Genomic DNA, 25,590 nt, shown 5'->3' with positions numbered 1-25,590 from the left:
AGAAATGAAGATTTTTTGATGAATCTATCACTTTGTGATGGATGTTGTATAAATGTATCCTTAAAAATACAAAAGTATATAAGATATGATACAGTAAATATGAGGTAATAAGTAAAATAGAAAAGGAGGGCAAAGGAAAGGATGACAGAAAAGACAAAAATAATGCACAATTAAAAAACAATTGTATGGATTATTTTATTATTATTTAACTTGGGAGATTTATGCAAAAAACACCAAGGAAATATTTTTGGAGAAGACTTATCAAAGATCATTTGCATTATATTAATTATTCTTAAAAGCCCTTGTGATATATTCTCCCTCAAGTGTGTTGCTAAAAATGTATTTTTGTTTCCAAAAATGTATGCTAATATTAATAAATTTACCACACACAGTAGAGAAGTTCAATATTTACTATCAGTGGTGAATCATCTTAGGTGCCTGCTTTTACTTAGTTATTATCTGTTGTTTTTTCTCTTTCCATTCCATTTTTTTCACAGTATTGTGCTTTAGTTTTTATTTGATTTTTATGAAGAAATAAGAGATAACTTTATCCATTGAAATAAAATGCAAAGTTTACATTAATCTTCATATTTTGTCCCTCTTCTCTCCATCACATTCCATTTTACTCCAAAGTCTTCGTTGGAAGTTGTTAGTACTTTGTGTTAGTGATAATAAAAACTAATCTAGAAGAACCAAAGTCACCTATGTCAAGGGTGTATTTATTGCCCTAATCCAAGATGAAACAAGCTTACCCAAAAACAAGTTCCATGAATGTCTCTAAAAGAAGAGTGGGAGAGCTAGAGCAGAGTAAAGCAGAGTAGTCTAGAAGTACCCAATGGATTAGTCGAAAGAAAGATTGCAAGGTGGCTTTTGTGGGGTTTCTCATTATCATTTCTGTCATTATTGGAATAGGCTCTAAGCATGAACATTAAACAGTCAATAAGGTTTCAAATGAGTTATATCAAGTTGTATTTATTTTCATAATCAAGGTCATGAAAAGGTATAAGAACTTAACATTTTCAGTTCATGTATTTTTATGCACATTCACATAGAACAGAAAAACTACCTCCACTAAACCATTAAAACAAATATCAGTGTGATTTTAGTCATCATTCTTAGAACCATCAAATTATCTTTATTCCAGAACTGTTGAAGATGAATTTCTCCAGAAAGTTCTGACAAACCCTGGCAGTCTATTCTTCTCTGGGGCTGTTTTCCTTTTCAGTCTGATCTAACCTTGAAGCAGGATTCAACTTTTTAAAAAATTTTAAATCCAACTTAATAAAACAAGATTCAGAGAGTTTTGGTTAAGTGTTGGAGGATTTCTACAGAAGGAGGAGAGGGGGTTACAAAGTATTCTTCATAAGACACAACAGCATAAAGCTGTTGTGAAAAGCATAATTGCTTTTTGCATTCATTTTCTGGTCACATCTGAATTGCAGTTGTGGAGAGTAGGGTGGAAGAGATTTGATCTTTGTCCCTCCCCTGTATTACTCTTTGTTACAGTTGAGTTTCCTCTGCTCCCAGATCTCACCTTGGGTCTATAAGCTAGTATCACATTTTGATATAGAATAATTTTTCTCCTTTGAGTTTGTATTGCTTTCACATTTTGTTTCTCAACAAATAAGGCAGAAATTACATCCAAAAGTACATTAAAAATTTGCAGGGCACTGTGACTCACGCCTGTAATCCCAGTATTTTGGGAGGCAGAAGTGGGCAATCACTTGAGGTTGGGAGTCCGAGACCAGTCTGACCAACATGGAGAAATCCCGTCTCTACTAAAAAAAAAAAAAAACAAAACAAAAAAAACAAAAATCAGCCTAGTGTGGTGGCGTACACCTATAATCCCAGCTATTCGGGAGGCTGAAGCAGAAGAATTGCTTGAACCCGGGAGGTGGAGGTGGAGGTGACCACTCCAGTCCGAGCAACAAAAGTGAAACTCCATCTCAAAAAAAAAAAGTTTATGTATTTAGATCCCACACTGTTTTAAAACTATAATTATTATTAAAACATACAAGCAAAAATTTTTGTATATCTAAAACTCTAAGCAATCAGACACAGAGAACTGTGGTGGAGTATTTTCCTAACTTCTGTTTTACTTTCTTATTTTTTTTTTCTTCATGCAGGCTTTGTTTATTTTGATTGGTCTTTAAATCAATGGTTAATCTCATTTTCTAAAAAAAGACAGAGAATGAGGAAGAGTGTTGTATATTTTAATATCCACAACATTTTGGTCCAACCTTGTCAGGATCTGAAAAAATACATGCCTATATGTTAGGGGAAATGTCTAAAGGCAATATTCAGTATGATTACAGGTAGATCCATTGCTGTCTCTTCAATTTCTTATCTCATCCCACGCATGGAGCTGCCACAGTATAAGGGACGTTTTGGTTTGGGAATGTTTATGTCTTTTTTTTTGGAATCATTTTGACTATTTATCAGTATACCTTCATAGATACCAAGGGTTAGCAACAAAGAGGATGGACCTATGGGACACTCATAATCAGGAATGGAATGCTGTGTTGAAAAACCTCAATCAGCCAATACCCCGGATTAAGAACACAGAAACTGTTTACAAAAAACATGGCCAGACCCAGGAGAAAAGTAATCTAATAAATTTGTGATTGTCTGCAGTTTGTGACTCAGTTGTACAATCTGGATTCAACCTTTTATGGAGCTTAATAGTGTTTCCAGCTGGGTTTGGCTCAGAGCTCATTTTTGGTTTTGGCTTTAAAAACGTTGTGGTCTCCTCTCCCAGGAAAATTGAGGGTTTGAATAAATATTAGTAACCTATATATTTGCTCTTACAAACATAAGCATCCAGATTCCTCTTTCCTGGGGTTGCCAAGGAATCTCTTACTAACTAGCTTCAATACATGCTAAGCCGTAGAATCATCATTGCTCAAAGTGTCTAAGCCTTAACAGCACACCCTTAGACATCATGGGCAGAAGTTTCTGCCCACATACATGGATGAACTCAAGACTTCCAACAAAGAAGTTTATTTTGCTGAAAGTAACTTCTGTGCCATATAAACAATGAGGGAGGTCGGAAATGAGTTATGATGGATTAACTCTCCTCAGATCAACTCCAGTAACAAAAGAACGATGAGGTGGAACGACTAAGTAAATTCTGACATTTTCACATAACAAATTAAAACCTATCATTAAAAACAAAATATAATGAATTTTGTTTATATATTGTAATATATAAATAGTATATATATATAGAGAGAGAGAGAGTATGGGCTAACATTTTTAATAGTTTTTTTTTTTTTTAGAGCAGTTTTAGGTTCACAGCAAAATTCAGAGAAAGGAAGAAAGATTTCCGGTATACTCCTGCCCTCACTCATGGACAGCTTCCCCCATTATGAACATCCTCTATCAGAGTGGTACATTTGTTAAAACTGACGAATCTACACTGACGCATTATAACCACCTAAAGTTCACAGATACATTAGGTTCACTCTCGTCATTGTACATTTTATATGGTTTGGGGCAAGTGTGTAACTATGTGTGTCTATCATTATGGTATTTTACAAAATATTTTCCCCGTGCTTCACTTCTTCATTCCATCCCCTCCACCCCTGGCAACCATTGATCTTTTTGACTGTCTTCATAGCTTTGCTTTATCCAGCATGTCATGTAGTTGGAATCACACAGTATATAGCATTTTTAGATTGGCTTTTTCACATAGGAATATGCATTTGAGTCTCTGCCATGCCTTATGACTTGATAGCTTATTTCATTTTAGTGCCAAATAATATTTCATTGTCTGGATGTGCCACAGTTTATTTATTCATTCACTTACAGAAGGACATCTTGGTTATATTCTAGTTTTGGCAATTATGAATAAAGTTGCTATAAATATCCAGCATGTTGATTTTTGTGTAGACATAAGCTTTCAACTTATTTTGTAAATAATAAAGAGTGAGATTGCTGGATCATATCGAAAGAGTATGCTTAGCTTTGTAAGAAACTGCCAAACTATCTTCTAAAGTGCCTGTACCATTGTGCATTTCCAGAAGAAATGAATAAGAATCGATGTTCCACATCCTCATTAGCGTTTTGTCTTCCAGCGTTCCGGATTTTAGTCATTATAAACCACCAAGCTGTCTTCAAAATGGCTGCATTTTGAGTTAAATTTTATGAAAAGTATTAAATCTGTGTCTACATTCATATTTCACATGCTGATGTTCAGTTGTTCCAGCACTATTTGTTTCAAGATTATCATTGCTCTATTGGACTGCATTTGTGCCTTTGCCAAAGATAAGTTGACTAGATTTATATGTTTGTTTTGAGGACTGTCTAAATAGTTCATTGCTCTGACTGTTCTTTCACCAGTACCACAGATCATTAATTTCTGTAGTTCTATAATTAACCTTGAATTTGGGTAGTGTCAATCTTCCCACTTTGTTCTAATTCAACATTGCATTGGCAATTTTGGATTTTTGCCTTTTTATATAAACTTTAGAATGAATTTGCTTGTATCCACAAAATACTTTCTGAGATCTTGTTTAAGATTGCATTGAATCTGTAGATCAAGTTGGGAAGAACTGACATCTTGACAATATTGAGTCTTTCTATCCATGAACATAGACTCTTTATTTATTTAGTTCTTCTTTAATTTCATTCATCAGAGTTTTGCAGTTTTTCTCACATAAATCATGTACGTATGTTGTTAGATTTGTATCTAAGCATTTCATGTTTTGTGGTGGTATTGTAGTAAAAGTTGTTGTGTTTTAAAATCTAAATTTCAATTATGTATTGCAGTTTACAGAAATACAGAGTAAGTGTTTATATCTGGATATGAAAATATAAGATACATATAATTAAACGTATTTCCAACCAATAATTCCTTTTTTGTAGTGTTAAGCTCAAAAAACAAACTGGATAATAAGAATGTGATACATAATAAGGAATTTATATGAAGCTTGCCTCTAAATTTACGGGTTTAGAATTTCTTTGAATGTTAAATTCCAGTTTCTAGACAGTTTGCAGGGGAATTATGGTGAAGGTGGAGCAAAGGAAAAATCTGTATTTTCTTTGTTTAAGACTAAATTTAGAATGCCAGTGCTTTTTTCAACCTAGAAAAACTATTTATTCCAATTTTTTAATTAAATGCCTTTTAAAATTCAAATACTATATTTAGAAATATACAGTGAGATTTTAAAAACATGATCAGTGTATCATAATTTTAAAAAATATATGTTTTACTTACATGTTAGAAAATCAGAACAATAATTGTCAATAATTAAATGTATGAATTCTGATATTACATGAAATTGAACAGTAGTAAACAAAATCTGTTTATTCTTACAGAAAGCATGATTACAAAGGGGTACTTACAGTAGTAAGTCATTGTATTTAGTGTTAAGATAAATTAAATGGAGTCTTAAAATGTTGGAGAATGGCCTATTTAAAATGTTCTTTTCTCTTTTCTCAGGTTTGAACAAACTTTTCTGTCTTCCAGTAAATAAAAATTGTCACAAGAAAAACCTCAACCTTCTAAAAATTTAGAAATTTGATATGTAGAATGCCAGAACTCTCATATGAAAATCTAACTGAAACAAGTGACCTAATCATAAATAACTAACAAGATTCATCAATAGATATTTAAATAGCCACAAAGACTGAGAAAATATAAGTGATTCTAGAAGGAAGAAATTTGACTTCAGATATTTAACAGCATAAACTCTATAAACTAAATAAACCACTAGAATATTTTGAAATTCAGTAATTGTACTGTATTATTAATAATATATTATTTTGCAACAATTTACTTGTAAAATCTGCTAGTACAAATAAGTAATTATATTTTATTAAAAATTTAGAATTTCAGTATAAGAAAAAATTACTTCAATAAAACAAATTTCCTACTACAATCACAGTGAAAATCACAAAAAGTGATATTAACTATAAATGCACATTTAAATAAAATTTTAGAAAGTGTAAACATATACTTTCTGTATATGTGTCACTGAAATGGAAAGTATACTAATACTTTTATCACAAACTACCTTAGATCTCAGATTTATATCTCTAATACAAGTTCTATTAAAAGAAACTGGTTCTCCTTGAAAAAAATGGCTGATTTCATGTCTGGGGTTGAGACAGATTGATTTTTGAACATTCTGTTGTATCAGAAAGAAAGCAACTTCCAAGACTTAATGGAACTGCATCAAAAGGACAAAGAAGCCAATCTAAAGTGGGCTCTCACTGGATAAGCTGAGAGACATGAGCATCAAAAGGGGAGTATTGGCTGAGATCAATGATATACAGTAATTCTAAAAAGTCATGAGTCCATAATGATATAAAGAGGAAAAGTTAACATATAGTCATTGTGAACATAACAGAATGTTTCTGTTGAGTTTTGTTATTCAATCTTCTTGATATTATTTACTCATTTATTTTATCAACTTGGAAAACAATAAATTAAACATACCATTTAGTAGGAATTTTCTCGAAGACATATTAAATATCCAAATTTAATTATATATAATTTTATGTAACTTTGAGCATCAATAAATGTGCAATTCATTTGGTTGCAATGTTTCAAAAACTGCATTTCTTAGTAGATCCTCAAATACAAAGATGTGGAAAATACATTACATATTTTAGAACTTATCAACTTAAATGTTAATTGCAGACTTCTAATCCTCCACAGAAGAGTCAGGTGAAGTGTGTAACTCAAATTGGGAAAATTTGGCTAATTCCTCCTTGAACTAACAAACACTTTGACATCAAATTGCCACAAAAATAGGTGACCTGAGACCCTTCCAATTATTCTAATTTTATAGTCTGCAACTTATAGAATTGTGGTGTACAGGTTATAGGAAAGAAGCATGAGATGGCTCAAGAAGATTTCAACACCTGGAGAATATTTTGCCGACACTGTCAAATATTCACCTCTATTCTAAGTTTCCTTGTTAGCTTAACAGTGGCTTCTGGGTCCATACTGAACTTGATATCCCCTAGGCTCTATCCATTTGGAAGACCGGATCTATGGAAAGGGATTATAGAGAAAGCACTGTTTATTACCTAGTGCCTTGTGGAAATTTCTGAATGATCTTCATGCACATACATGCATCTTATTACAAATTGTTCTACAATCCATCAGACATCCATAGAGAAAACGATAATCACATCAAAATAAGGTGGGTCTGAATTTTCCACAAATCATACATACCACTTATAATCAAAAGTTGGGAGGAAAGCCCCCAAATTTTCATCACTCTATAACTTTTACTTAGAAATTTCAAAATGGTTTAGCTTGTAGCAACTATTCCTGGTTGAGTAAACACCACAGTGAAGTCATAAAAAATAATGAGGGTACCCAAGACACACAGCTGAAGGTCATCTGGCATGAGTTAGAAAACTACTGACCTAACATTGGCAAGAGGATTCATAAAGCTTTATCTTGTTTTTATTTGTAGTTTACTGCTCCTTACCTGGCTCTCATCATGTTCATTTCTTTCAAGTGTCTCTTACAATGATGGTAAGAAATGCTTTTAAAAGGGAATATTTGGAAAGGTATACATTCAGCCTCATAAATATATAGGTATGAAAGTTTAGATTTGTACAGACACAGAAAGAGTGCTATGATGAAAAGCAGCTAGCATAATCCACATAGCTTCACATAATACATTCTAAAATTTAAATAATTAACTAGCAAAAAAATTTAATTTACTGCCTCAATGTCACAGTCTCATTGTTCTTCAAAATGAATAGTGTGCCTTCTCTTCATTTCAAATGTTTATGTGCCATCTCCTTTCATACGTACACCTTATTTTGTTACTAACTCTTCTGGTTTTAAAGTATGTAGTGGATTTGTTTTCTAAACGTATATTATTGCTTTTCTGAAGTTTGTTTTAATATAAGAACAATTCTTGCATTGGTAGGATATCTTGAACTGTATACATGTATAAATAGAGCACTAGACGTGTTCAAAACTCAAGTTTGGAATTGTTGCCATATTTTCTTCCTGCACGCAGACCTTTTAAAAATCAGCAAAATCTATATTTCAACAAACTAAAAAAATAAGATACAGTGTTGTGGTCGAACTGTGTGGGACTTCAGCCTGAAACTTAAGCTTATATTTAGAGACAGCTCAAGGACACTCAAAGAGCCAAGTAACAAAGGTTCCAAGAAAGAACACATTTGTGCTAGTGACTGTATTTGCAACATCCACATTTCGTGGTGGGACAGAAATGCCTAGTCACCAATATAAGGTCAGGCATTAGATTGAGATATATTTTGCCTGGGAGATTTGGTTTCTGATTTATGTCTCAACTCAATATACCCCTTAATGCACATATATAGACATTATCATACTTACCGTGTAAGGCTGTTCATGTAGGAGATGTTTTACCACCAAATATTGGATCATTTTACCTGACTGTGTATCTGTTTCACACTAAAGTTTTTATCAAAAATTTCCATGTACAGCATTTTCATGACTTCAAATTAATTACTCATATTTCAGGATTTAGAATTCACAGATATCTATTTTTAGTCTTTCAAGCCTTTCTATGTACTTTTAAAACTCAATCCCACCTTAAAAATCAGACTCTAAATGCCAAGAACTGCCTACACAAAAAATAAACATTGAACAGAGCTGAAAACATTTTTTCAGTATTCTGTACAAAACAAACCTTGGTATGTACCGTGGGGGGAAAAACATAACATTCTTTAAGAAGTTATCAGGAAAAACACATAGAATGACAGGTTGCATCACTTCAGTAAAGTAGGGTGAGTGTATTTTATACGCTATTGAAATATGTTATCATCTATGTGATTTTCTTACTTATCAGCTAAAAAAGTGTGGCTTATTATGAAACTGCCACAAAAATAGTTAAGCTAAAAAGTACGGGCTTTTAAAACATCAAATTCACATAGAGTTTCTTTGTTATATTTTCTTCAAAACCTTTTCATTGCTAGGTTGACATTTTGCCAACTTTTTTTGTAGAAAGTGAATAAACTAGATCTAACTTTAAGATAAAATGGTTTGTTAAATTTTAATTTTTGAAGATGCAGAGGATGGTATAGTAGACTACAAAGTAATGAATTTTTTCACTTAAAAAAGTTAAAAACCAAATAAATTACTGATGAAGTCCTCTTGTGATTCATAAAACAAATGTTTTAATATTATTAAAATACAATGGCTCCCTTCTATTATCTATAATAACAACCAACCAAAGGAAATATAGGCAAAATATATAAATAGGCATTTCACAGTTTTTAAAAATTGTCTAAAATTTCAAGGATGCTGTGTTTTTCCAAAAGTAATGCAAATTAAAACAATATTGTGATATGCATTTTCATTATTTTTGACAAAAATAAAATTCTGACCTATAAAAAGTCTATAAAATCTAGGTTTGAGTCATAATTCCAAAGGACACAATTCCAAATGTCACGAACTTGAATGCTGAAATATTTTAAGATTAAAATCCCTAAAGTTTAAAGCTCTAAAGTTTAAAATTCCTAAGCTCTAAAATTCCTAGGGTCTGAAATTCTGAAAATCACAATCACAGGATTGTTGCATCATGTTAGGCAGATGATTCCCTTGTTACTGTCTTTATTTGGGAATTAAGTATGTTTCAAGGAGATGCATATAGGTGCCAAATTGACAAGGGGTGGATTTGATTTTAGGTGTCAACTTGACTGGCTGGAGGAATAGCTAAAAACCTGATAAAGCATTATTTTGAGTGTCTGTGAGGATGTTTCCAGAGGAGATTAGCAGGTGAGTCTGAGTTGATTGGGTGGGGAAAATCCAACCAGCGGGGGGCCCCGGGAGAACAAATATAGAAGCTGACCACGTCTCTGTCTAAGAGCTGGGACAGGCTTTCCTTTTTCTGCCTGCAAGTCTGAACTCCAGGCTCACTGGTCTTTGGGCTCCAGGACTTACACCAGTGGCCCCTCAGGTCTCAAGGATTTTATGCGGAGTCACATACCAGCATCCTAGGGTGTCCAACTTGTGGAGTCTTCTTTCATATATCTAGATACATACCCTATTCGTTCTGTCTCTCTGGTACACCCTGATTAATACATACTTGGCGTTGGAGGAAATTAACTATCATTTCTCCTTACTGTATTCCTTACCACACAATAGAAGAGAACTGTGAAATTGTTACCTCACAAAAAGTCCGTGATAAGTAAGTATACCAGGTTACTTAATGAAAAAGTCTAAAAGCTGTTATTATTGGTACTGCGAAAGCAGAAAATTGCTTAATGCAATGGCCAATAACCAGACTTGCAGATGGACATCAAATTACTTACAAACTGTGTAGACCACAACCACTCTTCAATCCAAGTGCAAAGTGCTTTGAAGATCATAAAAGTAAAAACCCAGTGAAAAATACAAGAAACTCCCCTGCCAAATTATTCAATTGTGTACACCTTCTGCCTCTTAACACAGCACCATGCTTGCCTTCCAAAAGCGCTCTTTGTCAGAGAACAAAAAGAATTTAATGAGCTCAGTGACCTTGTGAACTGAAGACACTTGCAGATATTGAGGTTCCTTCAGTGTTACAAAACACATTAAATGGAGAACTATTCTTTCTTTGAGGCAGGGTCTCACTCTGTAAAACAGGCCATAGCGCAGTGGCGTGATCACATCTCACAGCAGCCTTGACCTCTCAGGATCAAGGGATCCTCCCACCTCAGGCTCCCAATTAGCTGAGACTACAGGCGCAAGCCACCATGCATGGCTACTATTTTAATATTTTGTGGAGTTGGGGTTTTGCCATGTTGCCCAGCATGGTCTGAGACTCCTGGGCTCAAGGGATTCTCCCACCTCAGCCTCCCAGTGTTGGGATAAAAGGCATGAGCCACTTTGCATAGCCATGAACAATTTTTTTTTTTTTTAACTTTTAAGTTCAGGGGTACAAGTCCACGTTTGCTACATACGTAAAAGGAAGGGTTTGTTGTACAGCTTATTTCATCATTCAGATAGTAAGCCTAGTACCCATTAGTTATTTTTCCTAATCCTCTCCTTCCTCCCACCCTCCAGCTTCTGAAAGGTCCTGGTGTGTATTGTTCTTCTCCATGTGTCCGTGAGTTCTCATCAAAAGAAAATGTGGTACATATGCACCGTGGAACACTATGTATCCATAAAAAGAACAAGATCATGTCCTTTGCAGGCACATGGATGGAGCTGGAGTATCCTTAGCATACTAACAGAGGAACAGTGAACCATTCTCGATTAGAGATTTGACTGTTGAAAAAGAAAGAGGTGTTTTTTCTTTTTTCTTTTTTTTTCTTGAGACAGAGTCTTGCTCTGTCACCTAGGCTGAAGTGTAGTGGCTTGATCTCGGGTCACTGCAACCTCCGCCATCTGGGTTCAAGTGATTCTCCTGCCTCAACCTCCCCAGCAGCTGGGATTACTAGCGTGCAGCACCACGCCCAGCTAATTTTTGTATTTGTAGTAGAGACAGGGTTTCGCCATGTTGACCAGGCTGGTCTAGAACTCCTGACCACAGGTGATCTGCCCGCCTTGGCCTTCCAAAGTGCTGGGATTACAGGTGGGAGCCACCACGCCTGGTCGAAGATAGAGTTTTTATACTTAACATTAAATCTAACAGAAAAACTGGCAAATGCTTCACTCTGGCTAATGGATGGCACTTTCTAAACTGTCCCCACTGTTTTTTTAATCAACTGTATACAAGTCATGCCCTGTTGGATCCACAAATTCTATAACTTATTTGCTCATTTATGTATTAATGACTGGAACAAATGAAGCACTTTATAAATGATTATTTGAAGATCTGGTGGACTTTATAGAAGAAAATGGATGTCATTTGAATCCCACACCATCATGACAGATTTGGAATTGGGCATGGTCAAGGATATTTAAAGTGGAGTTCAAAGTGTTACCAATAACATTCGTTTTTTTTTCCATTCAGCCCAATGCATTTGGCAGAAAATGCAGATGGGTGTATGAGCCACACAAATACCAAAACAATGAAAACCTTAGCTTAAAATTGTGTCATTTGCCTGCATTGGAATTCCTTCCAGCTGATGACATTCTAGGAACTTTCAAAGCTTCATTTGCCTGAAGAAGCCACCCAACTTACTGACTGGTTTAAAATGTTTATATGCTTGGCAAAATAAAAAGACACTCATGCAATGGCACTGCTATCCAATCACCAGCATTGTTTCTGTCAAACCTGTGCTCTGTATGAGTGCAAAGCAGAATGGATTTCTGTGTGTCCCCAAACAACATAGGCATGGAAAAACTTCACAGAGAATGTATATGTTGGTGTATATAAAATCATAATAGAATTTCAAAAAAAGCAATCCCAACTAGAAAATGAATGTAAATGTATTCTGTAAGGAGAGCACTGTACTAAAAGACTAAAAAAATAAAAGCAGCTATTCATCATGATGCAAAACTTCAAAATAGAATTGGTGATCATGAAAGTTGTTCAGGTCTTAGGGATTTTGTGGAATTGCCCATGATCTATCCCTGTAATACACTTATTTTCGTATGTAGAATTTTCTTTTCAGTTTTTAAGGTTTAAGTTTTTCTCCCACTATTTTAAATGGTTAGCATTTTTGTTTGTTTGTTTGTTCTTTGAGACAGGATTTCATTCTGTCACCCAGACTGCAGTGGCACCACCAAGTTCCCACTGTAGCCTTGACCTCCTGTGTTTAAGCAATCTTCCCACCTCAGCCTCCCAAGTAGCTGGAACTACAGGTACGCACTACCACATCTGGCTAATTTTTCATTAATTTTATTGTTTTAGAGACAAGGTCTTGTTATGTTGCCTAGGTTGGTCTCTAACTCCTGGGCTCAAACCGTCCTCCTGCCTTGGCCGCCCAAAGCATTGGAAATTGCAAGCATGAACCCGTTTTTTATTATTTTTAATTTTTTTTAGCAATTCACAATGCTATGTATTTCATCTTTGCATCATTTCCAATACTGGAGGTATAAATTATGTAGAGGCTTTTAGAGAGTTTTAACTTGTTTTATGCAATTTTCTCAAATTTGACTCTGGAAAAGTGTCTTATCACAATATTGACTTTGTGTGTAAGCACTGTGTGTGTGTGTACATAAAAACGTTGAAACATTCTCAATAAATGAAGATATGTCCTTTTTGTACATGTGCATTTTTGAAAGATAAAACTTCTCAATATCTAGACTCTTCAGATGATGGCGTATATGATTGTGATCCATCATGATTATGGATGATGCCATCAAAAGATCTTTACATTGTTTATCACATTTCAGATCAGTCATCCGAATATAGCTGGATGCACATGATTACCAACCATAGTGATATACATTTACATAATTTGCTTTTCGACCTATTTCTTTATGAATATGATTTGTCTGCTCATAACTTATACCCATGTGACTTTCATTTGCATAACTGAATCTCTATGCTTACAAAAATATAAAGTTATTGTTGCCTATTTTATTGTGTAAAATGGCCTATGAAGAGTTCTGTCGTTTTATGTTTCCCAAATAAATCCCTTTTAAAAATAAAGATATTTTAAATAATTCTTATTAATTTTTCTACCATGATATTTTCAGAATTTTGATCTTTTGGAATTTCAACATTGGGAATTACAGTATTGAGGACTGTGTCTTTTGGGAGTATCATGGGCTCCCATAAAATCCAGAACTGGCCATAAAGGAAAGAATCAATATTTTCATGTATGATTGTTTCAGTTGTAAGGTTATATTGAGGGGAGGCGGGACTCAAACACTGGAACAAATTGAGGACTACCTAAAACAGTGCCAGGTTGTAAGCAGCTTTCTATAAGACACACCCACCAGTGTGCCACATCAGTTTACCATTGCCATGGCAATGCCCAGGAGTTACTGCCCCTTTCCATGGCAACGGTCCCATGACCTGAAGTTTACCACCCTTTCTCTAGTGATTTCTGCATAAACTGCCTCTTATTCTACATGTAATTAAAAGTAGGTATAAGTATGACTGCAAAGTTGCCCTAGACTGCCACGTGCAGCAAACTTGCTATGGGGTAGCCCTAGTCTGCAGGAGCAGTCATGGAGCTGTAACATGGCCAGAGCTGTAACGCCCCTGAAGCTTAACACTGCTGCTTCAAAAAAGCTCTTTTCTTTTACCACTGGCTCACCCTTGAATTATTTACTGGGCAAAGCCAAGAACCTCCATGGGTTAAGCTCCACTTTGGGGTTCACCTGCCCTGCATTAGTATAAACTTTTGGAGATTAATTTGGCAGTGTCAGCCTTGAAATATTTATATTTCCTCTGTTCCAGCAATTACACTTTTTGAAATATGTCTGACAGAATACTTCAGTTTCTCCCATTCATCACATAATTTCAACAAAGCATCCAGATTATGATCATTTGGTTATGAGTGTGTCTAAGCATTTTTATAGTTTTAAGTGTAATTCTATTCAATTATTGATATGGCAACACTGAAAAAAGGTCAACTCCACTTACAGAGTTGTTCCTGGACCTTATTAAATTACTGAAAACTTGTCCTATACACTCCCATGGCAGTAAAAAATTTAAATAAACTCTGTATGGCATTTTAATACGTACTAAGGTTATAATTTCATTTATGTAGATGATCAAATGTCCATATACTAATTATGTGTCTTATATTGTATTTTAAAAGAATGTCAAAGGAAACAGAAAAAAGACACAAAAATAGGCTTTGTAGCACATGAAGAGACCTTCCACTTTCTTGAAGAGCCACAAACTCAAAGATTTTAATGGGACAAAAGTATCTACTCCTAGAAAGTATAACAGTTCTTCAGGTTTCAATATTTTTTTTTTCTATCTAATTTAGGCTTTCTAAAGAGAATCTGGAAAGAAAATGAAAGCTTAAACCATTCATTATGAATAAAAAGAATCATGATTTTGAAATCATAACATGCTATACATTAAGAAGTAGTTCCTTGAAAATTCTCAATATAACAGTCTCTCAGTGTTCATTGTATTTCGCTCCAGAATTTCCATATTTTAATACAGACTGAAAATCTGAATTCTTTCAAAAAGAGTCAAAAATCTCATTTCATTTTTGTGGTCCTTCATTAACAATCCTATGCATAATTTTTCCAAGTTTTCTATAGGTGTGGAGCAATGTGCAGAATGCCTTGATTTTCTTTAATGTTAGGATTGATTTTTCCCTTTAGTGATACAGTAAAAGCTTATTATTATATAAAACTATTTATTAATTCTGTTAATATATTAAGCAGAATATATTTTATTTTGTTTAAAATCTATTAATTTCACTAGGCTGAAACACAGAGTTCCATTCCCTTACTCCCTTTTCACCACCCCCTCCAATAATGAAGCTTTAACAGCTTCCTCTCAGCTTCCTTTGTGCTGTTTGCCACTACAGCTATTTATGACACTTCAAGCAATGGCAAGAAGGAAACACACTATTTAAGCTCAGGCACCAACTGTTCTCATTCTGAAAATATTAGCAGTGAAAGTCATTCAGCTGGGAGCCCATACTGGTTTCTAACCTTGATCTTATTTATTATGACACCAATATGCTCTTGTCAAAAGAAAAACAACCTATATTTTATATATTTAAAAAGGTCCAGTTCAGATGCTTTTGGATCCATGCTGGGCTCTCTATCACAGATTTTATTTTATTTTTAAATAATCCTTACAGCTTGCAGTCTTGGGATTTATTATTATACAAATAAAATATAAGGGTTTTTTATAGTAGAATCTGAAAACTAATACATCATTTCTATTTTATCATCTCATATTTGTAATTTTCTATGTGATCATGTTATTTAGCAGCTTCAGTATACTTCCTAATCAAGATCACAAAAATTACTTTTGTCATATGCTTAAAATTTCACATGGTTACACTATATTTTCTTTCTCTAAACATTATATATTGCACTTATAGCTTTCAAACTTATTTGAGTATTGCAGTTAAAAAACAAACCTTCCACATGTGTCATGAAACATATCCCCAAAATTCTATATTCTAGGGATTAGCAATCATTCACATTTATTATATAATTAACTGAGAAGCTTATGATTTTGTTTTATTGCACTATGGTCTCAAGCATTCCACAAAGATATTTTCATTTCACAAAGTAATTCAATTCCGGATTATGATGTTTGGTACCTAACTGGTATTTCTTCAGCTATCATTTAATTTCTTCACTCTTAAAACAAATTCCGACCTGTTTTGGGTTATGCAATGTTGTATCGTCTTTGTTCTCTTAACACTGTCACGAAGCACATTACCTTGGAGGTAATGTCTATATTCCACATTCAAATGGAAGATAAATTTAGTTATTAATGTTGTTACTTTGAGGGCCATAGGGAAGGGAAATGTGTTACAACATATGAGTGGCCTCAGTTATTATTTTAAATGCTCTGTATTACAAAAATTGTGTCTATTTTTGTCCATCATGGTTTTAAATCTCCACAGCAATAATCTTGTAATAAAACTTAACCTTTCTCCATCTTTTTCTTATTGCATAGATAGCTATAGTATGGTAATAAAATCCCAAAAAACTAAAGAATACTGAAGAATGTTAGACTAAAATTTTGTAGTTACATTACCTGAATGATAAATATTCTTATAAGAAGTTATTTTAAATATCATACCACAAAAATGTTTATTTAAATTAAAAAATTCTTAAATTACCCAATAAATGAATCAATATATATTTTTTTTTGAGACAGAGTCTCACTCTGTCACCCAGGCTGGAGTGCAGTGGCATGATCTCGGCTCACTGCAACCTGTGCCTCCTTGGTCCAAGCAATTCTCATGCCTCAGCTTCCCGAGTAGCTGGGATTACAGGCATGCACTACAATTTCCAGATAATCTTTTGTATTTTTAGTAGAGATGGGGTTTCACCATTTTGCCCAGGCTGATCTTGAACTCCTGAACTCAGGCAATCCACCCGCCTCAGCCTCCCAAAGTGCTAGAATTAAAGGCGTGAGTCACGGCGCCTGGCTAAATGAATCAGTTTTAATTTTAATATTATTCATTTAGAAAGTATATTACTGATCATAATTTTATTTTATTATTATGAAAAATTAAGGAAATAAAATTTTAAAATCAAACATTTTGAAACAAATCAAGATTGGACAATTCTGTGTTTTGGAATAAGGCGTAAGATTCAACTTCTACATCTGTAAAATGAGATTATATACACTTAAGTGGAATTTTGTGACAGTCAAATATAACTATTTGTAAAGTACACATATCAAGTGGGCAGATGTAGTCTTCTGTCCTCTCTCTCTTGCTAAGTTCATCAGGTCCGTTTAGTTTGGAAAGAATCTTTAGCTTAGGAAGCTTCAGTCGTTACTTCAAATGCTCCATTTTACAAAAATAGTGCATATTTTTGTCTATCAATAGCTCTGTGACTTACTGATTCCTTCAAAAATGTTTATTTTTCATTATGTTCAAAGGATAATGCAGACACAAAGTGAAAATGCAAATCAGGCCATCACAGGTTCTTACGGTGTTCACAACCAATGGGAGAAGAGATTTAACCTGAATGGAAGCAGAATGTGACTTCTCGGAAGAGATGGCATAAAATCTATGTCTTTAAGGGCAAATAGACTTTTCAGTGGAAAATACGATCTAGAAAAAAAAGTATTACAAATAGAATAAATAATATTGGAGAAGCCTAGAGTTTTAAAGAATGTGATAAATCTGGGGAACATGAGAAATGTCCTACGGATATTGCCAAGGTAAGGAGAAATCAATGATAGGAGACAAAGTGATACTGAAATATTGAGGCTATTTGGAGGAGGCCAAGGGAAGGGGCTTGGATTGCAGCCTGGAAGTTAATGCAAGTTTAAATAGGAAAGGACAAATTCATGTATGATTTGTAGGAAAAACTCTGTTGAGTATGCGGACAAACTGAAACACAAAAAGACTTATTCCTTTCATCTCACTCTATGTTGGCTGTTCTGACTTCCTAAAATAACTAATTACAATACTGATCATTTTAAAATGTAACAAATATGCCATAAAATAACAGGTAATTCTTGAATATGTAACTAGTGCTAACCATTGTCCTAAAAACCATACATTTTAAAATGTAATTGTTACAACAAATATTTGAAATGGGAATTACTGCATACTTATATAATTACCATATACTTATTTTGCAGTTGAAATTGAAGCACAAAGTTTAAGTATCTTGTTCTAGGTCTCATAACTACGAACCGGAATTAGGTAATGATTTTAGGTGTTTACATAATTCTTAAGAATGCTACCTCTTTGGAAACCTTACGCATGCTAAGTATATTTTAAAACATCTATGTTCAACAAAAATTCTGAATAACTTTAATTTTAAATATCTGTTAGGTTATACTGGAGGTATTTATTTATCTGAACAGATAATTATTCTGTGAAACTTGCATTGATATTACCGCTTTATATTTATACTTTCAGTTATGGTGTAAAATAACAAAGTTATTTTCCTATATTCTAAGAAACAAGTTTAGATTTAACTGAAAAGTAAATTTAATTTTTTTCTTTTTAAATTCTATGTAATTCAACAATACATAATGTTGGTAGGTTTTGATTATTTTTCCATTGCCATGTTGATCTTCATTTTTATTGGCTTATTATGTTAATTATGTATAAATAAATGATATTAACCTTTTGGAACATATGCTGCTAGTATTTTCCTTGATTTATAATTTTGCTATTTATAATTTTAATTAATACACATAAAGTATTTGTAAATGAAGTCAGAGGGATAAACTTTTGCTATTGACTTTTGTGTCTTTCATTTTGTGTTTTAAAAATACCAATCACGATCCCAAAGCATATGGATATTAAGCTCTATTTATCTCAGTAACAATGATACAGTTAATATTAACTTATTCTTACACCATTTGAACAATTCATCTGTTTTCTAATGATTCACCCCATTACCCATCTAACTCTTCTTAGTTCATAATATAGAGCCTGCTCATCAATACTTTCTCTTCTTCTTTTCCCATTCCTCTAATGTAACGACCAATGTACATCCTTCTATTGAACGGTATAAAGTATGTTTTATCCATGTTGAAATTCTTACAGCATTAAATATTGTTATTAACAAAATCATATTAAAATCCTTTAATTTTTACATATATATTAACTTCATGAATACATTACAAAACATTGGAAGGCAGAAATTTTGATGAGCTATTCTATAATCTCATAGTCAAGCACATAGACTTTGTTCCGGACTCCCTGATTCTGCAAGCTGGCCCTGCAGCAAAGTGGCTGTGCAACTTATTTAACCTCTCCCTGCTCCTGGTTTCTTAGCTGATAACTAGAAAAATAATAAGGCAATATTAAATGAATCAGTACATGTGAATCTTTAAGAAGACTTTTTGGCATACTGTAAACACTATGTAAAAATTAGCTATCACTAGATTTGATATAAATTGCAAGCTTTTAGTAACCTATTTAATTTATTGCAGTACAAAATACAACTTTATTCAGTGACTAAAACCTATGTGGAAGCTTCAAAGTTTTTTCTTCCAAAATTCAGACACAAAGAATTTTGAAAAATACACACAGACTTGCTACTAAGGTCAATAACAAGGCAAGGATGTCCACTTACTGCTTCTTTTCAACATCATACTGGAAGCCCTCACTAATCCGATAAGACAAGACATATAGTTACAGAGATTGGAAAGAAAGAAAACTGTCTTCAGATGTAGACAACATTATTATCTATGTAGAAAATATAAAAGAATAGTCAAAAGACTCCTGAAACTAATAAGTGATTATAGCAAGGTTGCAGGGTACATGATTAATATACAAAAGCCAACTGCTTTCCTATTTACTGGAAATGAACAAGTGCAATTTAAGAATAAAAATAAAATACCATTTACTTTTGTACTTCCCCAAAATAAATACTTATGTATATATAAGTTTAAAGAAATGTACCAGATCTATACGAAGAAAACTACATAACTCTGATAAAATACATTACAGAAAAACTAAATAAGTGGAGAGCTATTCCATGTGAATGGATAGGACAACTCAATATTGTTAAGATGTCAGTTCTTCTCAACTTGATTGAGTGCCATCCCAATAGAAATCGTAGCAGGCTCTTTGTGGGTTTCACAAACTGATTCTTCAGCTTGTATTGAGAGACAAAAGAGGAAAAATAGATGGCAGATTATTAAAGGAGCACAAAGTTGGAAGACTGGCAATACCTAACTTTAAGATTAATTATTAAACTAAAGTAATCATGACAGTGTGGAGCTGGTGAAAGAATGGACAAATATATCAATGGAACATAATATCCCAGAAATGAAACCATACAAATATCATCAACTGATCTCTGACAATGAAGCAAAAGTAATAAAAGTGATGAAAGGGTAATCTTTTCAATAAACAGTGATGGAAAACTAGACCTTCAAACACAAAAATAGTAATCTAGACACAGATCATACACCTTTCACAAAAATTACCTCTAAATGTATCTTTCATACACCCAAATGTAAAACACAAGACAATAAAACTCCTAGAGGATAGCACAGAGAAACTCTATCAGTTGTGGCATGGCAGTGACTTTCTTAGAAACTACTCCAAAAGCATGCTCCATGAAAAAAAAAAATCGATTATTTAGATTTCATTAAAATTAAACATTTATGCTCTGCAATTAAAAATATCAAGGGATGACTCCAGCTTTGTTCTTTTTGCTTAGGATTGTCTTGGCCATACAGGCTCTTTTTTGGTTTCATATGAAATTTAAAGTAGTTTTTTTCTAATTATGTGAAGAAAGTCCATGGTAGCTTGATGGGGATAGCACGGAATCTATAAGTTACTTTGGGCAGTATGGCCATTTTCACGATATTGTTTCTTCCTATCCATAAGCATGGTATGTTCTTCCATTTGTTTGTGTCCTCTCTTATTTCCTTGAGCAGTGGTTTGTAGTTCTCCTTGAAGAAGTCCTTCACATCCCTTGTAAGTTGTATTCCTAGGTATTTTATTCTCTTTGTAGCAATTGTGAATGGGAGTTCACTCATGATTTGGTTCTCTGTTTGTCTATTATTGGTGTATAGGAATGCTTGTGATTTTTGCACATTGACTTTGTATCCTCAGACTTTGCTGAAGTTGCTTATCAGCTTAAGGATATCTGGGGCTGAGGCGATGGGGTGTTCTAAATATACAATCACGTCATCTGCAAACAGAGACAATTTGCCTTCCTCTCTTCCTATTTGAATACGCTTTCTTTCTTTCTCTTGCCTGATTGCCCTGGCCAGAACTTCCAATACTATGTTGAATAGGAGTGGTGAGAGAGGGCATCCTTGTCTTGTGCTGGTTTTCAAAGGGAATGCTTCCAGCTTTTGCCCATTCAGTATGATATTGGCTGTGGATTCGTTATAAATAGCTCTTATTATTTTGAGATATTCTATCAATACCTAGTTTATTGAAAGTTTTTAGCATGAAGGGATGTTGAATTTTGTCGAAAGCCTTTTCTGCACCTATTTAGATAATCACGTGGTTTTTGTCATTGGTTTTGTTTATGTGATGGATTACATTTATTGATTTGCATATGTTGAACCAGCCCTGCATCCCAGGGATGAAGCCAACTTGATCGTGGCTTCAAACTATACCACAAGGCTACAGTAACCACAAAAACATGGTACTGGTACCAAAACAGATATATGGACCAATGGAACAGAACAGAGGCCTCAGAAATAATGCCACACATCTACAACCATCTGATCTTTGACTAACCTGACAAAAACAAGCAATAGGGAAAGGATTCCCTATTTAATAAATGGTGTTGGGAAAACTGTCTAGCCATATGCAGATAACTGGAACTGGACCTCTTCCTTATGCCTTATACAAAAATTAACTCATGATAGATTAAAGACTTACATGTAAGACCTAAAACGATAAAAACCCTAGAAGAAAACCTAGGCAATACCATTCAGGACATAGGCATGGGCAAAGACTTCATGACTAAAACACCAAAAGCAATGGCATCACAAGCCAAAATTGACAAATGGGATCTAATAAAGCTAAAGAGTTTCTGCACAGCAAAAGAAACTACCATCAGAGTGAACAGGCAACCTAAAGAATAGGAGAAAATTTTTGCAATCTATCCATCTGACAAAGGGCTAGTATCCAGAATCTGCAAAGAACTTAAACAAATTTACAAGAAGAAACAAACAACACCATCAAAAAGTGGGCTAAGGATATGAACAGACACTTCTCAAAAGAAGACATTTATGTGGGCAACAAGCAGATGAAAAAAAGCTCATCACTGGTCATTAGAGAAATGCAAATTAAAGGCACAATGACATATCATCTCATGCCAGTTAGAATGGTGATCATTAAAAAGTCAGAAAACAACAGATGCTGGAGAGGATATGAAGAAATAACACTTTTACACTGTCGGTGGGAGTGTAAATTAGTTCAACCATTGTGGAAGACTGTGTGGAAATTCCTCAAGGATCTAGAAACAGAATTACCATTTGACCCACAATCCCATTACTGGGTATATACCCAAAGGATTTTAAATCACTCTATTGTGAAGACACATGTACACGTATGTTTACTGCAGCTCTGTTCACAATAGCAGAGACTTGGAACCAACCCAAATGCGCACTAATGATAGATCGGATGAAGAAAATCTGGGACATATACACCATGGAATACTACATAGCCATAAAAAAGGGTGAGTTCATGTCCTTTGCAGGAACATGGATGAAGCTCAACAAACTAACATGGTAGCAGGAAACCAAACACTGCATGTTCTCACTCACAAGCGGGAGTTGAACAATGAGAACACATGGACACAGGGAGGGGAACATCAAACACCAGGGCCTGTCACAGAGTTGAGGGCTAGGGGAGGGATAGCATTAGAAGAAATACCTAATGAGATGACACGTTGATGGGTGCAGGAGCCACCATGGCACATGTTTACCTATGTAACAAACCTGCACGTTCTGCACAGGTATCCCAGAACTTAAAGTATAATAACAAAAAAAAAATTAAAAAAAAAAAATAGAAAATGTCAAGGGAATGAGAACACAAGCCAAAGACATGGGGATGTTAGCCAGCAGAGAGGCTCTTCCTTGCTGCCTAGTTCTGTGTGTTTTGACGCAGTTGGTCAGTAGTGTTCTGTGGTACAGGGGAAGAGAGTGATGACTCCCTCACATAGTCCGCTTCTGTGCCTTGGAGGAACCTCCTCCGATTACTGACTCCGTGCCTGGGTTTATTTTGCTAGGTTTTCTGGTCCACGGGGTTCACTAAGGCAGAGGCTGGCTGGCAGACAAGACATATCCTTACCCGTTGGGTGCTGGGAGGGAGACACATGCCTGCTCCTCAACCAGCCTGCAAAACTGGGCACCTCACCTCTCAGTGACCTGAGAGTTAGGGCTCCACTCTGCCTGAGTACTGCCCAAGCCAACAAGTCCTGGTTGGCTGGGATCTGCAGGGGTGTTGTGGGTGGGGATCACCTCATTTGCTGTACGGGTGCTTCCCAGGAGAACACAGGGTTGCGCATGCAAATAGAATTGAGGCAGAAACGAGACTGCTGGGCTGGAAGCTCTAGTGAGTGTGGTCCATTTGGCTGCTACAGGCGGGGGTGCGTGGAGCTGTCCACCCTGCCCTCTGCGTATTTCCCAGGGCAATAGGAGGCTGTGCAGCTCAGCAGATTTCAGGGAGAATTAAGGCCCTTGGGCTGGAAGCTCTAGAAGGCGTGGCCTGCTTGGCTAGGAGAGGTGGGGTTGGTCAGAGTCACCCCTTCCTGCTATCCAGGGGTTTCCTGGGACAAGAGGCGACACCTGCCGGTTGAACTCACTCAGGAGCAGGAAAGCGGAGCTGGAAGCTCCTGCGGGCGTTGCCTGATTGCCTCACTATCTGCTCTCTGGCCAGGTATTTCCTGGAACAACAAGTGGTTGCGCCCGCCAGCTAAGTTCAGGCATACGGGGCTGCTGGGCTGGACGCTGGCGCTGAACCCTGTGCATGTGCAGGGTGGAGGGGTGGCGGGTGGCTGGGGGCTGGAGGGAGGGGAGCAATGCGACTGCCCCTGGGCACTGTGACTGCAGTCTCTACTGGGGAGACGGCACTGGTGCCTCTGTTCCTGGGTCCAAGGCTTATGGAGGTCCCCTTGGACTCGAGAGCTGCCTCTACAACATTTCCAGCGGCTCTCTGCCTCAGTTTAGAAGCTGGTGGGAGGGTGCGGGGAGGCCAGCGGGGGAAGGGGGGCGGCGGTGGGGGTCTTCCGTTCGCAGACTCACACAGGATCCCGCGGAGAGCGTGAATCCCCTCACGGGCCCCTTACTCACCCTTTCCTGTGACGGGGAGCTTCTCCCGGCTCCGCGTTTATCCCAGACAGGCTGCTGCCCAGCTGCACGCCTCTCTGCTCTCTCTGTCTGCTTGCTGCCTTGCTGGAGTCCGACATGGTTGCTTAGACATCAGCTTGTGGGGTCAGTGTGCGCCAGGCCTTTGTCTCCTCTCTGTGAGAGCAGCGCCCAGGAGCTGCTTCTAGTCCGCCATCTTGACTCAACCCCTCTTAATCGCTCTTCCTGTGTCTCCGGCTTTTAGAACTAAAGCAGTTATAAGAATACAGACGTATTCCACTCAGTCGGAGTGTTTATAAAGGTGTTTATTTTATTTATTTATTTATTTATTTATTTATGTAATCCCTGCAGGATAATTCTAAGTTGGTTTACTATACTTATCCAATGCATTTGTCTTTTCTTTGGTACCTTTTCTCCATGTAGTTTTGTTTGAGGTAAAAGACAGACCCTCCCGGTTTTGAGGTAAAGCAAACCTTGAAAAGAAATTATTTTAAAACTGCAGACTTCAAGCTGGTATGGAAAAAAAAAATCTTGTTTTTAAATTACACTACTAAAGATTTAGATTTCTTTTTTGTGTGATGGAGTATCTCTCTGTCGCCCAATTGCCAATAAATATATATACCAGGGAAGCATGCAGCACATCAAATGTAGTTAATATAGCATCCATAAACTTTTGCTTAGATGAAAAAAAACATTTAAGAATAACTTGATTATTTGAACAAGTCATAACATCAAATAACTAAATGGAAAAACCTGGGCTGTGTTTAAAAAGAATACATGTTGGGCTGGGCGCGATGGTTCAGACATGTTATCCCAGCACTTTGGGAGGCAGAGGCAGGTGGATTGCATGGGCCCAGGAGTTTGAGACCAGCCTGGGCAAAATGGCAAGACCCTGTCTCTACAAAACTTACAAGAATTAGCCAGCATTATGACACATGCCTCTAGTCCTGGCTACTCAGGTGGCTACTCAGGAGGCTGAGGTGTGAGAACTGCTTGAGCCTGGGAGGTGGAGGTTACAGTGAGCAAAGATGGCACCACTGCACTCTAGCCTGGGTGTCAGAATGAGACCCTGTCTCAAAAAACAGAAAAGAAAAGAGAGGGAAGGGAGGGAGGGAGGGAGGAAAGAAGGAAGGAAGGGCATACACGTATGCTTTGTAAATTATGCTTTTTAAAAACAAACTATTAAAACTTTTGCAACTATCTAGAAATTTTAGGAAAACGTACATATATATACCCTGTATTCAACACTACTCTAAACAGTAGTTTTACATCAGAGAACAATATAGACAGAAATTTCTACATTTACACAGCTTACATTATTGCAGGAGGTAAATAA

At 35.7% G+C, this 25,590-nt stretch overlaps 1 long non-coding RNA gene across 1 annotated transcript; it reads left to right on the top strand.

Annotated features, from left to right (window-relative positions):
- The first annotated feature begins 9,609 nt into the window (after positions 1-9,609).
- On the top strand, positions 9,610-12,295 carry LOC139362979 (uncharacterized). The gene is made up of 3 exons (XR_011622720.1): positions 9,610-9,739; positions 11,009-11,157; positions 11,580-12,295. It is a non-coding gene; the product is annotated as an uncharacterized lncRNA (long non-coding RNA).
- The last annotated feature ends 13,295 nt before the right edge of the window (positions 12,296-25,590 follow it).

Source organism: Macaca nemestrina, chromosome 4 (assembly GCF_043159975.1).
Source record: "Macaca nemestrina isolate mMacNem1 chromosome 4, mMacNem.hap1, whole genome shotgun sequence".
Classification (NCBI taxonomy): domain Eukaryota; kingdom Metazoa; phylum Chordata; class Mammalia; order Primates; family Cercopithecidae; genus Macaca; species Macaca nemestrina.
Note: the sequence above shows the minus strand (reverse complement) of the source record. Positions and strands in the feature narration are given on the sequence as shown.